This window comes from Giraffa tippelskirchi, chromosome X (assembly GCF_054371585.1).
Source record: "Giraffa tippelskirchi isolate mGirTip1 chromosome X, T2T-mGirTip1v1.2.pri, whole genome shotgun sequence".
Classification (NCBI taxonomy): domain Eukaryota; kingdom Metazoa; phylum Chordata; class Mammalia; order Artiodactyla; family Giraffidae; genus Giraffa; species Giraffa tippelskirchi.
In genome coordinates this window covers 110,961,761-110,978,833 of record NC_137289.1, presented here as the reverse complement: position 1 = coordinate 110,978,833, position 17,073 = coordinate 110,961,761, and the positions used below count along the sequence as shown (strand labels likewise).

At 58.0% G+C, this 17,073-nt stretch overlaps 1 protein-coding gene across 14 annotated transcripts in view; it reads right to left on the bottom strand.

Annotated features, from left to right (window-relative positions):
* BCOR (BCL6 corepressor) overlaps positions 1 to 17,073 on the bottom strand; it is a 120,526-nt gene that overhangs the window by 33,489 nt on the left and 69,964 nt on the right. For 5 of the 14 annotated variants that reach the window (XM_081567475.1, XM_081567476.1, XM_081567482.1 and 2 more), the window contains exon 1: positions 13,610 to 14,350. The exons of 2 other annotated variants lie outside the window; for them this stretch is intronic. The gene's annotated coding sequence lies outside the window, so the exon portion shown is untranslated. Of the gene's footprint in view, positions 1 to 12,789; positions 13,225 to 13,609; positions 14,351 to 14,590; positions 14,930 to 17,073 lie in introns of those variants that run through there. 7 more of the 14 variants (XM_081567477.1, XM_081567487.1, XM_081567484.1 and 4 more) reach the window with 7 other exon arrangements.

Below are 17,073 nucleotides of genomic sequence, written 5' to 3'. Positions count from 1 at the left end.
GGGTATGGTGGAAGGAGGTCGCTGGCTAGGTCCTCCAGCCCGTACAGGGGTGCTGAAGTTGGGGTGGGGGGGAATGGGAGGAGTGATCCTGCCTGCCAAGGTGCTATCTCTCTGCACCCTGCAAGTAGTGGCCGTCGCCTCTGGGGGCATCCCCACTCCTGCCCCAGGTTTTGCATTAGTAACAGACAGCGCTGCTGAGGGCTATCAATGGGGAGTGGGGGGCAGGGAGAATGATAAACTCGAGGCAGGCCCTGACCTGCAGCACCTAGCACCCAGCACCTTCCCTGCCTTCCCCCAGGGCGTCGGGGATAGAGCTACTGGGGCAGTCAGGAGTGAACTTGGCGGCAGCGGCGGGTGAGGGAGGGGCGCCCCCTCCCGCGTCTCGGCCTGATCGGTCGGCAACAAAGGGATTTTCTCTCCCACCGCACACACACCCCGTGTGGCGGCTCCTGGCAGCTCCTCCGCCAGGTCTCCGCGCAGGGCAGCGGCCCGCACATATCCCCGCTCTCGGCCCCGCCCGACCTTCCAGGAACTCCAGCTCTCTCCACCAGCCCTCCGAGACCCCGGTTCACACCTCGCATGTGCGCATCTCTGGGAGCTCCCTTTCCCAGGTGCCTGCCACTGAATCTCGACAAAAAGCAACTTTGGGTGGGCGCACGGAGAACCCAGAATGTGCGGTGGAGCTCACCAGGGGACTGGGCACTGGAGACTCCTGCGGCCATCGTCCTGGGCTCCCTTTGGCCAGTCTGGAGTGTTGCTCTCCATGGACGCTTCCCCCCCAGCTCCCCTGATTGAAAGATGCAAGCCAAGTGTAGCCAACTGTAAAAGGGGGCTGGGGGCTTGGGGGGGGGCACCAGCAAGGATCAACCTGGAGAGCTGCTGCCAAACCAGGAGTGCTGCCCGCCACACACTCCCTTTCCCACACAGCAGAGCCATGGGCCCCCTGGTCGGCTTGCAGAACTTCCCCTTCTCCCCTGACGCTATACCTTGGCTTTTTGTCTCTTTCACTTTCTTTCAGGGTGGTGCCACACACAACAACCACGTGTGTATGCAAGAGGGGGCCCCACTTGGAAGCAGGTGTCCCCCCACAGGAGGCAGCAGCCCAGGACAGGAAATCTAGGTTGAACGCAATCAATCACCCTTATTCCTCTCCTTCCGCCAACCCCCACCCCTCCCCCACCCCACACCCCCTTCGGTGGGGTCCCTACAGCACTGGGTTCCCAGCTGGAGTCTCCCCCAACCTGGAGGCAAATGCAGAAGAACCGATCCATAAGGCTATTAACAGCAGCTATCATTAGTACACACAGGAAGCACAAAGGAACTTTTTACGAATAAAAGATGCAGAAAACACAGGGTCCTGCAGTCTGCACCCGGATTCCCTGCTGATTGTGTGCCCCCTGGGAGTCCTGGGAAGGCTGGGGATGAGGGTCAGGGGAGGACAGGGGCTCCCACTTTATTAACAAGGAACAATAGGAACCCCATGTCTGCTACTCAATCTTGGAACCCGGAACACCCCAAACAAAGCTGTGGGAAAACTGCAGTAGACGTGGGGGCCCGTGAATTTTTGTAGCTGTTCAGAGCTTAATTACTCCTCCTTGATCCGTGGGACTAGACACGACACCGCCAAGGTTAAAATGCCCCGAACAGCGCCGAGCAGATGTGAGCGAGCTGGCAGACGCGCAAATGAGGCCTGCCTCGGAGCACGATAACAAGTGACTAATACATTGCATATCGTTGAAAGAAAATTATTTTTCTCTAATTTGCATTTGCTTGGGGGAAAAAAAAAAGCCAACCAGAGTCCCTCCTCACAAGCACGAGTCTAATCCTGGAAATACAGCCCGGCTGCTTTAAGAGAGCTGGAAGGAGGGAAAGACTGCCAGTGTTTTGGCGTTGCAGGCTTGTTTATCTTTCCGCCTTTCCTCCAAGGCGAAACTCGTTTTGCAAGCAACATTCCTACAGAAAATGGCACACGTCATAAAAAGAGACCAATTTATAGAACTGGCACCGAAGTTCATGTATCATTCCAGAAGTATCTCCCAGCTCCCCACTAGGGAACCCAACTAGACGTAGAAGTCCACATTATAACTCCAGGCAGGGGGTGGGGGGGTAGGTTTGGAGGTGGGGGGGGGATGAAATCATCATTTGCAGATATCCTGAAAGCTGTACACCCAGAGGGCCAAAGTCACACAGAAGGGCAGGATATAGAATTAAGTCAGCTCTGAATGATCCTCCAGAACCCGGAAGGCTTCAACCTTGAGGCTGGGGTAGGGGGGAGTGGTTTTATCGGTTTTACACTCAGCTGGCCCCAGGACAGCTCAGGAGCAGGCCCAGCCTCCTGACCATCCATACCCCTTCCCAGCTTGGGCTCCAGGACCGGCCCCTGGCGGGGGAGGGGGGAGATGGCCGCCACCCACCAACTGTTCTGCCTCCCACCCTGGTGCCTCCCCACACTGCCTGGCAGAGGACCAGGAACTCAGAGAAGGCCTGTGGCTGTGGGCATCTATCTAGTTGATTAAGTCACAGAGTGGGTGGCGCTGTGGGCAGACTTGAAGACAGTGGCATCCTGCAGCTTAGAGGCAAGTGCACTCTTAAAAAACAGGGGAAGGCAAAGGGACGTGGGTAATCCAAAGCTTTGGGTCCTGAACCTACACACTGGTGTTGCCAATCCAGGAAACAGGGCCCAATGCTTAGAACACAGCAGCCGCCTGTCTCTCGAACTTGTCTGAATAACAGGGCCATTTCAGAGGAAGAACAACAGCCTTCAGAGCCTCTGCAATTTCCAGAAAGCCTTCAGTTAATAATACATTCTTTCCAACAGGCTTGCTTTAGGGCGGAAAGTTATTTTCCCAAATCTTAACAACCCGGTCACAAGCCAACTGCTGAGGCCCCAGGCCCCAGGCAACCCCTCCAGACAGCTGACACTCATGACCCTGCGGGCCTTCTCCTGCCACCTCTGCCTAACAAGTTCCCTAAACCACAAAACGCCAACCAGCGCGCCCGTCCACCCAGGTCCCGGGAGCCAGAGGGCCATGTGTCCGTGGGGTGGGGATGGGGCGCTGCCGTCGCTGAGGGTTGTCTTGCCTTGCATCCGAGGACGCCCCGGCCAGCAAGTGGCGGCCACCTCTGCGGCTTTCCGTGGGCCTGCATAGTGCGCGCTTTGTGTGAGCGCCGGGGAGGCACCGCGCTGCCCGTGCACCAACAGCTGTCACATTATTTGCACTCGCTGTAAACAGCCTTCACATTCCCCCCTTACCACATAGTTAAAGCCAGACTAACAATCCACAGTTAGAGATCAAACCAACAACAGCAGTATTGTGTCTGCCTTCACTGCCTTCGCACCAAGCCCAGCAGCTGGCAGGTTTCTCCGGAACAACGGACCCCCCCCTCCCCCCAACCCCTCCGGGCTCCAGCCCAGGCTGGCCAAGGCAGTGCTGCGTGTGTCGCTGCCGATTGTTAAAGCAAGAGAACACAGCCATTACGAGCAGAGTTCGGTGGGGTTCACCGGCTCGCTCTCAGAGTTTCCTCCTCCAGCTAGTGGCTCGGGGCAGCCCCCTCCCCCGCCCCCATCTCCTCTGCTGGGAATAAAGGTTGTTCAGACTCCCAGACTCTGCTCAGCAAAGTGGGGGCCAGCCTGGGGTCCTGCAACCCTCTCTACCATGTCCCAGAGGAAAGGCAGCTTGGCCCCGTCTGCAGCTCACAGCCCCCTTGTGTTTCTGGAAAACTGTCCAAGCCCCTGAATCCTGACTGGTCGCCCCACTGATCAGAATGTCTCCTTTATGATTTTTGGTTAAGTCGAACATTTCCATAATCGTCATTATTAGCGCAAATTACACGCCTAATCGGTCCTTAAATAGATTTTAATTAAATAATCATACAAGGCTCATTTTATGACTTAAGAAAGGCATTACTTTTCGTTATAAACTTTCTACCAGGATATAGAATAAGGATAGCAGACAAATACTTAGTCTCTGAAAAGCACCAATAACTGATGGGCAGCGTAATGGGAGGGCAGACCTGGCCTCACACCTGGAATCAAAGTGCAGACTAGACACACCACATCTGCACAACTTTCCTCCTCCAAAGCATGACTTTGTCTTCTCTTTGGGGCCAGACGAAAGGAACCCCAAATGCTCCTTTTGTCCCTGCCCGTCTAGAGCCCACTCCTCACCACCCCCATCTGTTTTCCACCCCTCAGTCCGCTGAGAGCCGCGGTGGAAAGCAGGCAGGCTGTGCTTGTTAAATGCTGTGTAAAATGCTGTTAATAAAATAATAAATACAAAGGATAGAGGCTGCTGGTTCCATGGGTGTTTTGACTGGAAATGCCTTGGCACTTGTCATGTGTTTATGGGAGGGCAGACAACTCTAGGATTTACATAGTTTGGACATTTCTGTACTTCATTTATTCTTTCTTAAATGACGTAGGCCTAGAGCTATTTCAAGTTTGCCTTTGTACAAAACTGTTAAATGCCTAAGAGTTTCTCCAATTAAACCAAGTTTTAAATCAGACCCAAGGCTGGAACGGAGTGACTCGCCCCACTCCACCCCTTAGCTCGAGGCTGGAGAAAACAAACAGACCCTCCACAACAATCCCCGGGCCTTGCTGTCCCCACCTTCACCACCTACCCCACTCCACGGAGGGTGGGGGGGCAGCGTACCTAAGGGTAAAGGTTAAGTTGTCTTCAGAATTACAGGCAAGGCCCTGGCTACACACTCTGGAAAGCACTGCAGTTGGGCACATACTGGCCATACTCTAACCTCTAAAATAGTGAGCTAAGATGGGGGGAAAACTGCTGGCCTGGTAAAACCCACTGTTCGCAAAACAATGTCAGCAAAGGCTGGGAGGCATTCTTTAGAGAGGGACCAGGGATTCATGCCTACTGAAGCTCTTTCAGCACAAAGGCTTTTAGGGGAAGAAGGGAAAAGGGGGGGGGCGGGGTGGGGGAGAGAAAGGGAGGGCTCCTGTTTCAGAGCAGGCATCCCCAGAGAGTCAAGAACCAAGTGTAGCTTCAATCAAACGCTGACTTCCCCTCTGGGAGTCGAGTAGGAAACCTGATCACAGTAGCTTACTACCGGCCTGGATCCATACAGGTCTGGTTTTCTTCTCATGCTAGTAATTTTTTTAAATACATATCGATATAAAAGAAGCAATCCCTGGCAGACTTTATTGAAAACCACACTGAGACCTCATAACATCCGGACTTAATCCCTATCAAACAAACCACAGCACCTCTGGCCTCTACAGCGGGCCAGACCCTCTCACCTCTTCCCACTAGGTCTCTGTCCAGCTGCTGCTGTTCCCTCCCCCAAAAGAATGAGGGGAGGACTGGCCAAAGAGCACCTAGATACTGGTTCTGGAATCAATTCCTAACCATAAAAATGATCCCACTCGGGCAAGGGGAAAAAAAAAAAACAAACAGCCTTTTCATATGGAATCCTTTAAAGCCCAGAATGTAAAGAACTGTAACAAAGGAAAAGAGGAACCCACCGAGGCAGACCTGGAGAAAAAGCCTCAGGAACACCCTTGGAGGGGAGCTTAACCTGCAGGTTGGTCCCCTCCAAGGTTGGCCTAAGCAGGTGTGTGTGTGTGGGGGGTGTCCTCGGGGGCAGGAGGAAATGGAGAAGCAACCTATAGGAACCTGACCGGTCATTCAAAGCAATTACTAATCCTCAGGGCCTACTATGTGCCCAGTAGTCTTCTTTGATCCTAAAGGTGGATAATTATTCCCAGTCTTACAAATGAAGAAACTTACTGAGGCTCAGAAGCCATAAATAACTTGCCCCCAAGGTCACACAGCTAGTAAAAATGGGCCACGGTCAAACTCAGTCCTGGAGTTGCGGAGAGGAGCCAAGTATTGGTCAAACTGTGCCATTTGGAATTCCCAAGAAGTTCGGGGGCTTTCTCGGCCCTTTTACTCCAATACAGGGTAAAAGGATAGCACTCAGCACCTAGGAAACTCGGTCCACCAGGAGCCTGCACCCTAGTTTCTCCTACACCGAGAAATCGCTCGGTCCATATGAAGCCTTTCCACCGACATCCTATACATCGCCCTGCACTGGAACACCCCAGTGTGCGGCCAGGGATCCCCACAAGGCTCCACACTCTCCTCCTCCAGGAGACCAGAACAGGCAGCAGAAAGTGGGCGCTACTCTTCGGTCTCTGTAAGAAGTGCTGACACCTGGAACTAGAACTAGGCTTGCCACCCTAGTTTTGCCACATGGAGCAATAAATCAAGTTGTCTAGATAGAGCAAAAGCCCTTTGGAAAGAGTGTCTACACCTACCTTCCCTAGGGACCCGAGGACCAAAGTGGGCTGGGGAGGGAACTGAGGGGGAAGTGGCCAGGTCCCAAGTCACAGCTGGCGGCTGGGGTTATCTTTTCGTTGCCCAACTTCTCATCCCAGAAGTGCAGTGTCCGCGTTCAGCATCCCCTTCCCACCCCATCCTCAATTTCCAGGTCTGTCCCGGGCTTTCAGATGCTCCGGGAACTCTCCACACCCGATGCCACAGATGCGGCCGGCTTCAGGACCGAGGGCCGTCTCCAGCTCGGCGGGAAGGTTAACAGGCAGGAGCGCCGGACACTCAGCCGCCCCTGTGGCTTCCCGGCCACGGGCGGGTGGCTCCTCCAGAGGCCGAGGCTCCGGATGTGCGAAATGGTTCCAGGAGCCCCTGGGGCGGGCCAGAGCCTCGGCCACGGGAGGGATCGAGGCAATGGCGGCGCCGGGTCCTCACCCCTCTAGCCAGCCGAACACGCCCCGGCGGCCCGGCCGCCCCTGGCTCCCGGCCAGTGGCTTTCTCTCTTTTTTAAACTTTCCGGCCTTAGCGATAACTGCCAATCGGGGCAGGATTTCCAGCCCCCGCCTTCCCTCCTCCACCTTCTCCGTGCAGGCCCTTCCAACCTCCAGGGAGACGACCCCCGGCCCCCGCCACTTGGGCCACATGAAGAGAGCTTCCGGAAGAAATCGGCGTCGGGCCCAGTCTGGGGCTGGTCCGGGGAGAAGTCCCGCAGCCTCCTACGGTCCAAGCCTGCACGCAGCGTGGCGCACGGGTGCAGAGCCGCCCCCTACTCTAGTTCTCACAGAAAGACCTGACGGCTGGGGAGCGGGGGGTAGGTTAAAGGCGTGTCTTTACAAAAATTTTTAACGCTTCGTATGCAAGAATTTTGCGTGTCCTTGGGCATGGCTGTGAGCGCTCAGGTAGAACAATAGAAGTGAAAGGTGCCGGAAAGGGTTCAGGAAGACCTCTACAGCCCTATAAACCCGGCTAGCAGTTACTATTAGCATTAAAAGACCTCAGTGCCTTCAATGCAATAGTGCAGGTTTATAACTTATTCCCCGCTGGGTCCCCACACCCTTAACAAGCCCCCTCCTCACATTTTGAAATCACCAGAGCCAAGACAGCTCCCAACCCTCTGAGGTTCCAAAGCTTCTCACCTGGTCTGCCCCTGGCACCCTGACCTGACTCACTCCCATCCCCTCAGTAGTTTCTCTGGTTTGCACCTAAACAATAAATTTAGTTTAATTTAGCTTCCGGTCTTTAATTTTAGCAGGTCTCCTTTTTGCATGCAAATCAATATGGCAATTACCATCTAAAAGCTCGCCCAGCCCCGGGTCAATGTAAATTGATCATTGTCCTCCTTCCACAAAATAACACCGGGAGTCTGTGGTGCATAATGAGATTATACTGGAAACTGTCTTTTAGATCACAAATTATATTTTATGCTGTCAGGATCTTCTCCTAGCGGACTTCCCCGCTACTCATGGGGCACCGGAGCCCATGGGTGCTGAGGGGCAATGGTTGGCGGGGGAGACATGGCTCTAAGGAGTAACTAAGTGCGGGGTTCCCCCCGCATTTCGAAGATCCTCGACTGGGGGCAGGTGGAAATGAGCCGGTAATGGGAAAGAGGGCCTTCTACCAAAACGTTGCGGGAAAAGCTCGTTCTTTAATTCTCATCCACCAAAAAGTCAGCTACCCCTTGAGGAGAAACACACGGGGGGCAACCAGACTAAGCCGTCGGTCCTGGGCTGGGGGTTGGTAGACGTCCCCAACCAAGTGCTTGGGACACAGGAGGCTGGGCCGCCCCAGGGGCGGCGTGAGGAGACCTTCCACTCCTACCCCGGCTGTTACTCAAGCGGGCGCCACAACCTAGGCCCCAGCAGCGCAGCCAGCCTTGCAAACAGATGGAATCCTGCCGGCTGGACTTTCGGGCGAAGCAGCCCAGGCGGGCTGGGGCGGGCCTCGGCCTCCCCTCCCCAAACTGGGCGAGGCACCGCCAGGCCCGAACCGTGTGAGCAGACGGCTGGAGACCTCCGAGCCAAGAGAACGTCCTTTCTCGCGGAGAGCAAGGCCCTCCCGCCCCGGCGCGGCCCCGGACCACGGGTGTGACCCTGGAACCTAACAAAGGGTCTTCAGAGCTCCTTTCGGCCTCAGACTGGCGGGGGAGGGGTGGGAGCCGCGGGGAGCGGGGGCGGCACGGCGGCCCAAGTGTACCCGCGCGTCCCTTGCCCCGCCGTGCCGGGTCGGCCGAGCCTGGCGCCCTCGAGGAAACCACCGAGGTGGCTTGATCGAGGCCGCTGGGCACTCCCCAGGACCATTCAGGGGTTCGGGCGGCTCGGCGGCCGGCGAGCCTCCCGCCCAGCCCGGCGGCCCGGCCCTGCCCCGCCCGACCCAGCGCGGGCTCCACCCGAGTGCGGTCTTCCCAATAAAAGCTGGAATTCCCGGCTGGGCTCAGACAAAGAGGGACCGCGGCAAATCGACGCCCCGGGCAAACCAAACCCAAGCCTAGTTTACGTGCACGTCTGGGGTCATAGAGGCGCCTGCTAATCCTCCCTACCGAGCAGGCCGTCCCCTCACGGTCTCCTCCAGGAAAAAAAGAAAGCATACCTCCCCCCTTGATTTCGCCCAGAGGCCGAACTTCGCACTTTCGGTTCACTAGACCCTGTGCACCAACCTTAGCAAACAGGACTTAGAGCAGCCCAGCATCCCTTCCTCCCCAGCCAGGAGTGGAACGCTTACTCCTCTTCCTCCACCATCTATCCTCTCAAGGTCAAGAACTCAAAAATCTTTTATAAATCCTCCAACCTGGTCAAGATATACCTTCTTCCCCACTCTAGACGGGAAGAAACTACAACCAGAAGCAATCTTAGCGACTGAGGACCATCCACCCTTAGCTAGGCGCCTCTGCCCTCAGTTTCCCTCTAGCCAAAGACACGTTATTGCTCAGTGAATGAGTGTGTGAATGTGGTTGTGTGGCCCACACTTTCGTGCGCTGGTCAGTCTACTGGGCAGGAAAGTCTCCATCAGGCTTTGAGGAGTTTTTGTCATTCAGCCTGTGTATCTAAGCGTGGATGTGTGCATATGAATGCTTTTTGTGTTTCCAAGTGACCCTCTTCACACCTTTAAATGGGCTTTTGTCTCTGGAACGAACTTACAGAAATTCTGCCCCAGTTTCCAGCTCAACAAAGTCTGGGATTTTCTCTCCTAGAATCTCGCTCTAGGTCTCAGTATTTGCATATCCATGTTTACATTCCTCTTGGCCAGTTCTTTATCTCTTCTGTATCTCTTGTTCTGTGTGGGCATCGGAGCCCAAGTGTCTTGATTTGTCTCAGCACATGTCATTCAGGCACACATCTTAATCTGTGCATTCCTGTCTAACACGTACACCTCCCCATGACTTACATTCTTGCTTTGCCTATAATGTGGCTCATTCCCAGACCAGACCAATGTTAGTTGTAGTTTAAATGTAGCTAGAGGATTCCCCTAAGATTACAATCCCTAAAAGGGAGAGGAAGGGGGAAGGAGAGGAGTGTGACTAATGATTCATTTTCATATAGAGTAACCTACCCACCAATTGTCTACCTCTGCAAAAACTAGACCAACGCCTTCAAGAGTTGTACTAAAATTTTAGACCAGTTCAATGTTGAGTCGCCTGTATGTGTCCGTACAAATGATCGATGTGTACACCACTGTCCAATTCCTGTTTGAACGCTGTCTCCCTGCACATATATGACCTGAACTCTCCACAAGTTCATGGTTAAGAGTGCATCTCTACGCAGACAACTCGAGGACCTTTTTGCTCTCTCCCATGCATACCTGTACACATGGGCCTGGCATTTCAGGCTTGGGTCGGCAGCAGTTTCCGTCAAAGGCCCCACCCCACTAAAGCTCTGAGCAGACCTTTCCACACCGGGCCGCTGGGAACATTGAGGTCTAACCTCTGCATCTCCCAAACTCACTTCCTTAAGTGAGGGTGCCCATTGTGTGTGTTCACATCTCCCCCATTAAGAAGTACCGGGTCAAAGTAGATCACCTCGCAGCTGCGTCTGGTTCGTCGAAGAATCGAGCCGGATGCACCAGGATGTTAGCGTGCAAACACAGAACAGAAAAAGACAAACCCTGGATCCAGACTCCTGCCCCCTCCAACCTGGGGGCTACTTTGCCTCCAGGAATTTCTACTAGACTCCCCACCCCCACTCTCCCCTTCGCCTTTAAAGGGTTAAGAGAAACCCTCGCAGCCTTCCCTTCACCCTTGGTCGCTGGGCCCGCAGGGTGGCTCGCTCACTCGCGGCTCACGGGAGTCTGCCGCCGCCTCCGCGGCCCGCCCCCCCCTTCCGTCCTTCAGCCGGGAGGGAGCCTGCATGCCTGTCTAGACCGATCTATCACAGGCACACCAACAACACCCGGGAGAGCGCCGAGACCCTGCCCGGGTCCCCCCTGCCCGCACGGCTTCCCGGCGGACGGAACCCTGGAGCGTGACCGCACCGGCGGCGGGGTGGAGGTGGGAGCCTCCGGGCGCGGGCTGCCCCTAGCGCACCGCGCGGCCGCCCCGGCCCCCAGCGCTCCCGCCAGCCCGGCTGCCGGGGCACAGTCACAGCTCTGCGCGTTGGGCAGTCCTATTTTTATCTTGTCTAATCCCAAACTGGGCGGGGAGCACAGGCGTCGTGCTTAGAGAACAAGAGATAGGCGAGGGAGGCGGGGAGGAGCAGCCAGGCAGCGACGCGAGCGGGAGCGAGTTAAAGACACAGTCGAGGCGACCGAGAGCAGGAAGAAAAAGCGGGCTGCGCACGGCCTCGGGGCGCCGCACGCAACGCGCCGCCGGCGAAGTTACACTCGCCTCCCCGCCGCCCCTCGCCAACAGTCCTTCCCCACTCCCCAGCGGCGCTCCCCGCAGCCCGGGCCGCGGGGCCCTGGCCTGTGTGGGAGGCAGAGGCCCGGCCGGCCCTGCAAAGAGCTGGAGAGAATCACTAATGAGCTGTGCGGCCCATTGATCCGGAGAACACTTCCTAATTAACTCTCAGTCACCTACTGGTGACAGCGCCTCAAAGGACAGCGCTGGGGCCGTCCAAGCCCCAGCCCCGACCTGCCCGCCGAGCGCCTGGCGCCCGAACCCCGCGCGCTCCCCTCACTACCTCTGGCAATCCCGGTGAGTGGCGGCGTCAACCCGCATACTTAAGGCCGGTCTCGGATTAAACCTGGACGGCATATTAATCACCACCATCTCCACCCTTCCTCCACGCGGTGAAATCATGGCCCAAATAAACACGAGAACCACCACTGCAAAGCCCAGACCAGATAACAGATCGGGGGTGGAGTGGGAATGGTCGCTAGGCAAATGTATTCTCCAAGGGTCCACGTACAGGAGTCTCGGAGGCCGACACTTAAAATGCCTTCCACACAAGCAATTCTGTTGGCAAAACCGAATCCAACACCTCGTAAGGATTGATTTCGGCCCGCGGTGTCCGTTTCCAGTGCCACAGGAAGTGTCAGATGGCTAGAAATACTCAAGTCTGTCTGCGTTCACCACCCACCACCTTCTGGGGTGGGCCATTTCCTCCGCTTTTTTATTCCCAAGTCATTTAAAAGATTTTTCTCCAGGAGGCTACCCCTAGAACCAAATAGCACTACCCCATCTCTGGCCTTCTCTCAAAAAAAGAAAAAAGAAAAAAAAACAGCTAAAACCCTGAGCAGTCTAGTCTAGACACAGGAGGAGGCTCTACGGATACCTATTTGAAGCTCGCTGGTTTCTTTTTAAGGTTTGTTTTTAAATACACATAACCCTCCCCCCTCCTTCGCTCTTCCATTCCCCCAACCCCCACCCTTCAGACGCCAGCGGCGCGCGTCCTCGCGCGCGGGCACTCACTAGCTGGAGATCGCGGACTTTCTGGGAAAGATTCATTAGCAGCAAATTAAGCCTCGCCCGGCCTCGGCCTACACGAGGCCAGGCTCAGCTGTCTCAGGGACTGGGGGACGTGCCCTCTCGAGAGTGCAGGCGGCGGGAAGCCCACCGGGACCACGCGTGCCTCGAGCCGCCCTACTCTGCACACGGCGCCCCAGGGCTTGCTTGGTAAACAGCCGGCGCACGTCGCCGCCGCCCCGAGCCCCCGAGTTGGCGGAGGCTCTGCAGCGCAGCCGCCCGCCTGCTCCGAGCGCGGGCCCCGCGGCGCGGAGGCGCCTCGCCCTCCCCGCCTCGGCGGAGGATCGCGCCGGGTGCGCAAGTTCCTCTTCGCCCTCAGCCTCCGCGCCGCACGCCCTCCGAGCGGGACCAACTTCCTCTGGCCACAGACTTGCACACGCCCTACAGGGCTTCCCACCAGACTCATAGCTGCCCAGGTCTAGCCCCCACCCCCCCGCCCGCCCCGGCCCTCCCTTCCCGCCGTCGCCCCCGCACGATCTACCCCCACCCCTGGGGACTCACAACTTGAAACCAACCCCACAACATCGCGGGGAGGGTAGGGGTGGACCAGGGTCGCAGATTAAAATTTTAAAAGAACATTTACAAAACAAAGCGTCTGACCTGGAGGGCGGGTGGACGGGCCGAGTCAGAACCCCTCGCTCTGCTCGATTTCCTAGTATTTTTTTTTAAATCCACGTGATTCGCGCTTTGGAGCAAGCCAAAAAACAACAACAACAACAAAAAACCCGGGACTCCCCTCCCGAGTTGCGCGGCGGCGGCGGCGGCAGCAGGTCGAGCTCGGCTCGGCCCGGGGTGCCCGCCACACACACCCTGCGCACGCACACGCCGTCGTTCCACGAGCAGGAACGAGCGGCCCCCGGAGAGGCGAGACGACGCAGCGCGGCCGGGGGTTTTTACAGTTCTTTCCCGAGTCGAAAAAGAAAGCAGACGGGAACCCGCCGCCCTCCCCTTCCTGCTAGCGAGCTAACGCCGAGCCGAGCTTCCCAGCTTCCAGCCCAGCTCCCCCCCGCCGCCCCCCCGCCCCGCGCCCGACTCACGGCGCTCAGCGACGACCGCGCTCCCGCGCACACAGGCACACACTGGCTGCAAACTTCCACTCCGCGAACTCCCCGCTCTCCTCCCAGCCCCCCGGGAGGCGGCAGCCCCCCCCCCGCCGCGCCCCTCCTTCCCCGGAGCCCACTTGGGGCTGCTTAGGTTGGCTGCATTTTTAATAAGTTATAGCTAGGAAATAAAAATGAAAGCGAGCAAAAAAGCCAAAGTGAAGCGCGAGGCACAAGCTTCGAGGGGGTACGCGAGAGAGTCGAAAGAAGCCACCGGCCGCGAGCGGGGGCCCCGAGGGAGGGGGCCGACTGCAGCCCGCCGCCCGCCCGCACGCTCGCCCGCCCGGCCTCCCCCGGGGAAAGGTGTTCCGGGCACTGACCTGAAATCCCCGGCCGGGGAGTAAGCAGAGAGCCTGCGATCCGGCGCTTTGAAGTTTTTCCCCGGAGCAGAGTCGAGGCGGCGAGGAGGAGCAAGGGGCGATGGGGTGGATGGGAACTGGTGTGCGGGGTTGGAGGAAAGTGGGGTGGCGACGTTGGCGACGGGAGAAGGAGCCGGGCCGGGGAAGCGCGGCGAGCAGCAAAGTTTGCCGTCCCCGGCTGCCCGCAGCCCGCTCGCGGCGCCGCGCTCGCTCGTCTCCCTCGCCGTCTGCTGCCAGCCGGCTGCCCTCGGGGTCGGCCCCGCCGAGGGGTGGGCTCTGGGCCGGGTGGGGGCGGGGCGGGGCGGGCTCAAAGCCTCCGGGCAGGTGGCGACAACCCCGCGCGATCCTCGGGGCTCCGGCGGCTGGGCCGGGCTCGGTCGGGCTCAGCAGCTCCCGCGCCGCCGCTGCTGCCGCCCGCGCTCGGGCAGGAGCCCCAGCGCCATGTTGACGGTTCGCAGCGAGCGCCCGCTCGGGCTGGGTGTGTGTGAGTGTGTGAGTGTGTTGGCCAAGTCGTCCCTGCGCGGCGACAGCGCGGCTTGGGCTCCCCGCCCGGCGGCTCGCGGGCTCCCCCTCCGCCGCCTCCTCGTTCCCGCTCTCGGTCGCGGCTCCGGCGCGTCTCCCCCGCAGCCGCCGAGCTCGGTCCGCGTTCAGCGAGGAGCGTAGCTCTGCCTCACCTTGCCGCTGGGAGCCTGGGCTCCGTCTGCCGCCGCACGCCGCGATCCCAACGCGTCCCCCCTCCCTGGTTCCCTCCTCTTCCTCCTCCCCCTCCCTCCGCCCTCTCGCCCGCCCTCTCTCCCTCCCTCCCTCCCAGCAGCCGCCTCCCCTCCCCCCGCAGGCGCAGCGCTCGGGCGACAGCCGCCCGCCCGCCGCCGCCGCCGCCGCCGCCGCCGCCGCCGCCGCCTCCAGCTCTCGCAAGTTTGAGCTCCCCCAGCCTCCGCTCACCCTCCGCTGCGGCGCCTCGGCGGTGGGGTTTCGGAGGGGTGATTCCCCAGGAAAGGTTTGCCCGAGTTTCCCCAGCTGTCATCGATCCTCGGCGCGTTTCGCTTCTCTGGGTCCGAACCCAAGACCACTTGGGTGGCGCCCCCCCCGTCCCTTGCCCTCCCCTCCGCCGCTCGGGCCGAGTTGGCTGCGCACACCCCGCCCGGGCGCGCGTCCTGGGCGAACCAGAGACCGACTCGGGCGGCGGCGGCGGCGCGGGCGGCCCGCTGATCCTGAGCCGAGGGGATGGGGGCGGCGGGGGCGGCTCTCCCAGCCGCGCGCCGAGACTCCCCTCGCTACCCAGAAGGCCAGTGGAGGACCGCAATTACCATAAAGCGCCTCGCACTCCGCTCAGCCAAAGCTGTCAAACCCCAGCGGCAGCCGCCGCTGCCTCCTCTCGCCACCAGCTCTGCGCTCTCCTGGTCGCGCGTCCCCTCCGAGACCCAGCGAAGCCTGGCGGGTGCGCGTCAGTGCCCATCCCCACCTTGGGTCGCCCCTTCCTCCCAGAGGAGCCCCTTCCCGTTTCGGTGTCAAGAGCTACCTTTAGACACCACCCTGAGCAACGGTGGCCGTTCCGCCCGAACTCTGCGCCCGAGTTCCCCGGACGTTTCGATTGTGTGGGAATTGTCTGGAAAGGCGGGGGACGGAGGAGGCAGCCCGTGGGGCACCAGGAGGCGGGGGTGGGGGCGGTAGGGGAGCGGAGATCCGCCAGAATTTCTCCCCGTTCTCGTGCATTTCACAGTCTGCATCTCAGATGATTGGAGGGTCTGTTCTGGCCCCTCACCCCTGCCTCGGGAGATTATCTCCCGCGTTTTATTTTCCTTGGCAGGGAGCAACTTTTGGCTTACACCGTTCGCTCCATAAATTTCCACTCGGTAACGTCGTGCTGATCGGAGCTCGGCGGCGGCGTACAGCCTGCGCCCGCAGCAGTTCAATTCAATTGACACGTATTGAGCTTCTCCAGCGCACCCGGCGCGGCGCTGGGCGCGCGGGCGGGGGTGGTGGGTAGAGTGGGGGCAGGCAGGCGAGAGGGGAATGCGGAGAGGCGAGGTTCCGGCCTCCCCGGAGCGCAGAGCCTCTAGGGCGAGCTGAGAAGCCCCAGTTCGAGAAGCAGGCGGGAAGGGATGGGAGTAGGGGGAGGGGTGTTCCGGCCTAACCGCACCCAGACCGCGCGGGCCGGGACTTCACCGCAATAGGTGACCCCACTCGGTTAATGGATAGGGTCTTTTTATGCTGAAGGTGGGGGAGTCTCCTTCTGCCTAAGGACAAGATGGTGCAAGCTCGATGAGAACATCAATCTGAAATGGAGGTGGCTTGTAAATCCACACGGAAAGTTTTAAAATATCCTGGAGTGTCTCCATACCAAAAATAATCAAAAGCATCTCAAGTTGATTACTAAGTCAAGGTCAAGGCCAAAATCAGCTCTAGCTAGTAGATCCTTTTAAAAAAAATTAAGACTTAATCCTGACTGTAGGACTGATGTTACGTGCGATTTTATTTATTCTGTTTTAGTTCTCAGTACATAGTTATAAAAACAGCTCTTTTCAAAGCAGAAGTGAAACATCTCTACCGTTTGAAACCTGAAACTTTGGGCAGAATTAAATCTTCATGCTCCAGAGCTGCTTAAAACAACTGATGCAAAAGACGGGCAGGCAAGTGCCCCAGTGAGCGTCCCCAGCCCTTCGGGGCCGCCACCGCTTCCAGGACTCGCGCCTGCATAATAGAATGTATGCCTTTTTCTTCCCCGTCTTTCTGGAGGTGGATGTCTCTGAAAGCGAACCCACACATTTTTTTAATCTCTGGTAACAAGCAGAAAGACACCTGGACTATTATGCTGTAAAGCTATTTTTTATAAAGACATTTTAGGGCCAGACATTAAAAGTTATTAGACTGAACGCATGCAAGTTACAGACACAGCTGGAGAAAAGGCCTCTGGTTGTGTGTTGTAGCAACATTCCTTTTTGAAGCGACTCCTTTTATTCAAAACAAGTCTAAAATAACCAGGAAGGCTGAAGTTGGGTATTTGTGGGGAAACTCTCTGAATGCGGTTCAGAGGCCACAAGGAGGCAAGGAGGCCGCTGCGCCACTGTGGGCCTCGCGGGAGAGCTGGCCTGGGCGAGTTGGGAGCTGTGCCAGCCTCTTCCGGCTCAGTTAGGCTGCCGCAGAGACCCTGGCCCCTTGCCCAGCCACCTTCTCTCCCCTTCCCATGCCTCCCCAATTCTCCCCCACAGGCAGGGCCTTTCCCAGAGTTAAAAGTTGCATGTAACTGTCCAGAACTTTTGGAAAATCCAGGAACCAAGTGAAAACACGGAGCCTGCAGCCTCTCTGAGTCCTGTGGCCTCCCGGGGCTGCTGACAAAGGGGCCTGTTTGTCTACCTTTAAAAGTCCTAGAGTTAAAAATGAATTGGGGAGGGGGGCGGTGCTGTAAATGCAAAGGGGCCAGAGAA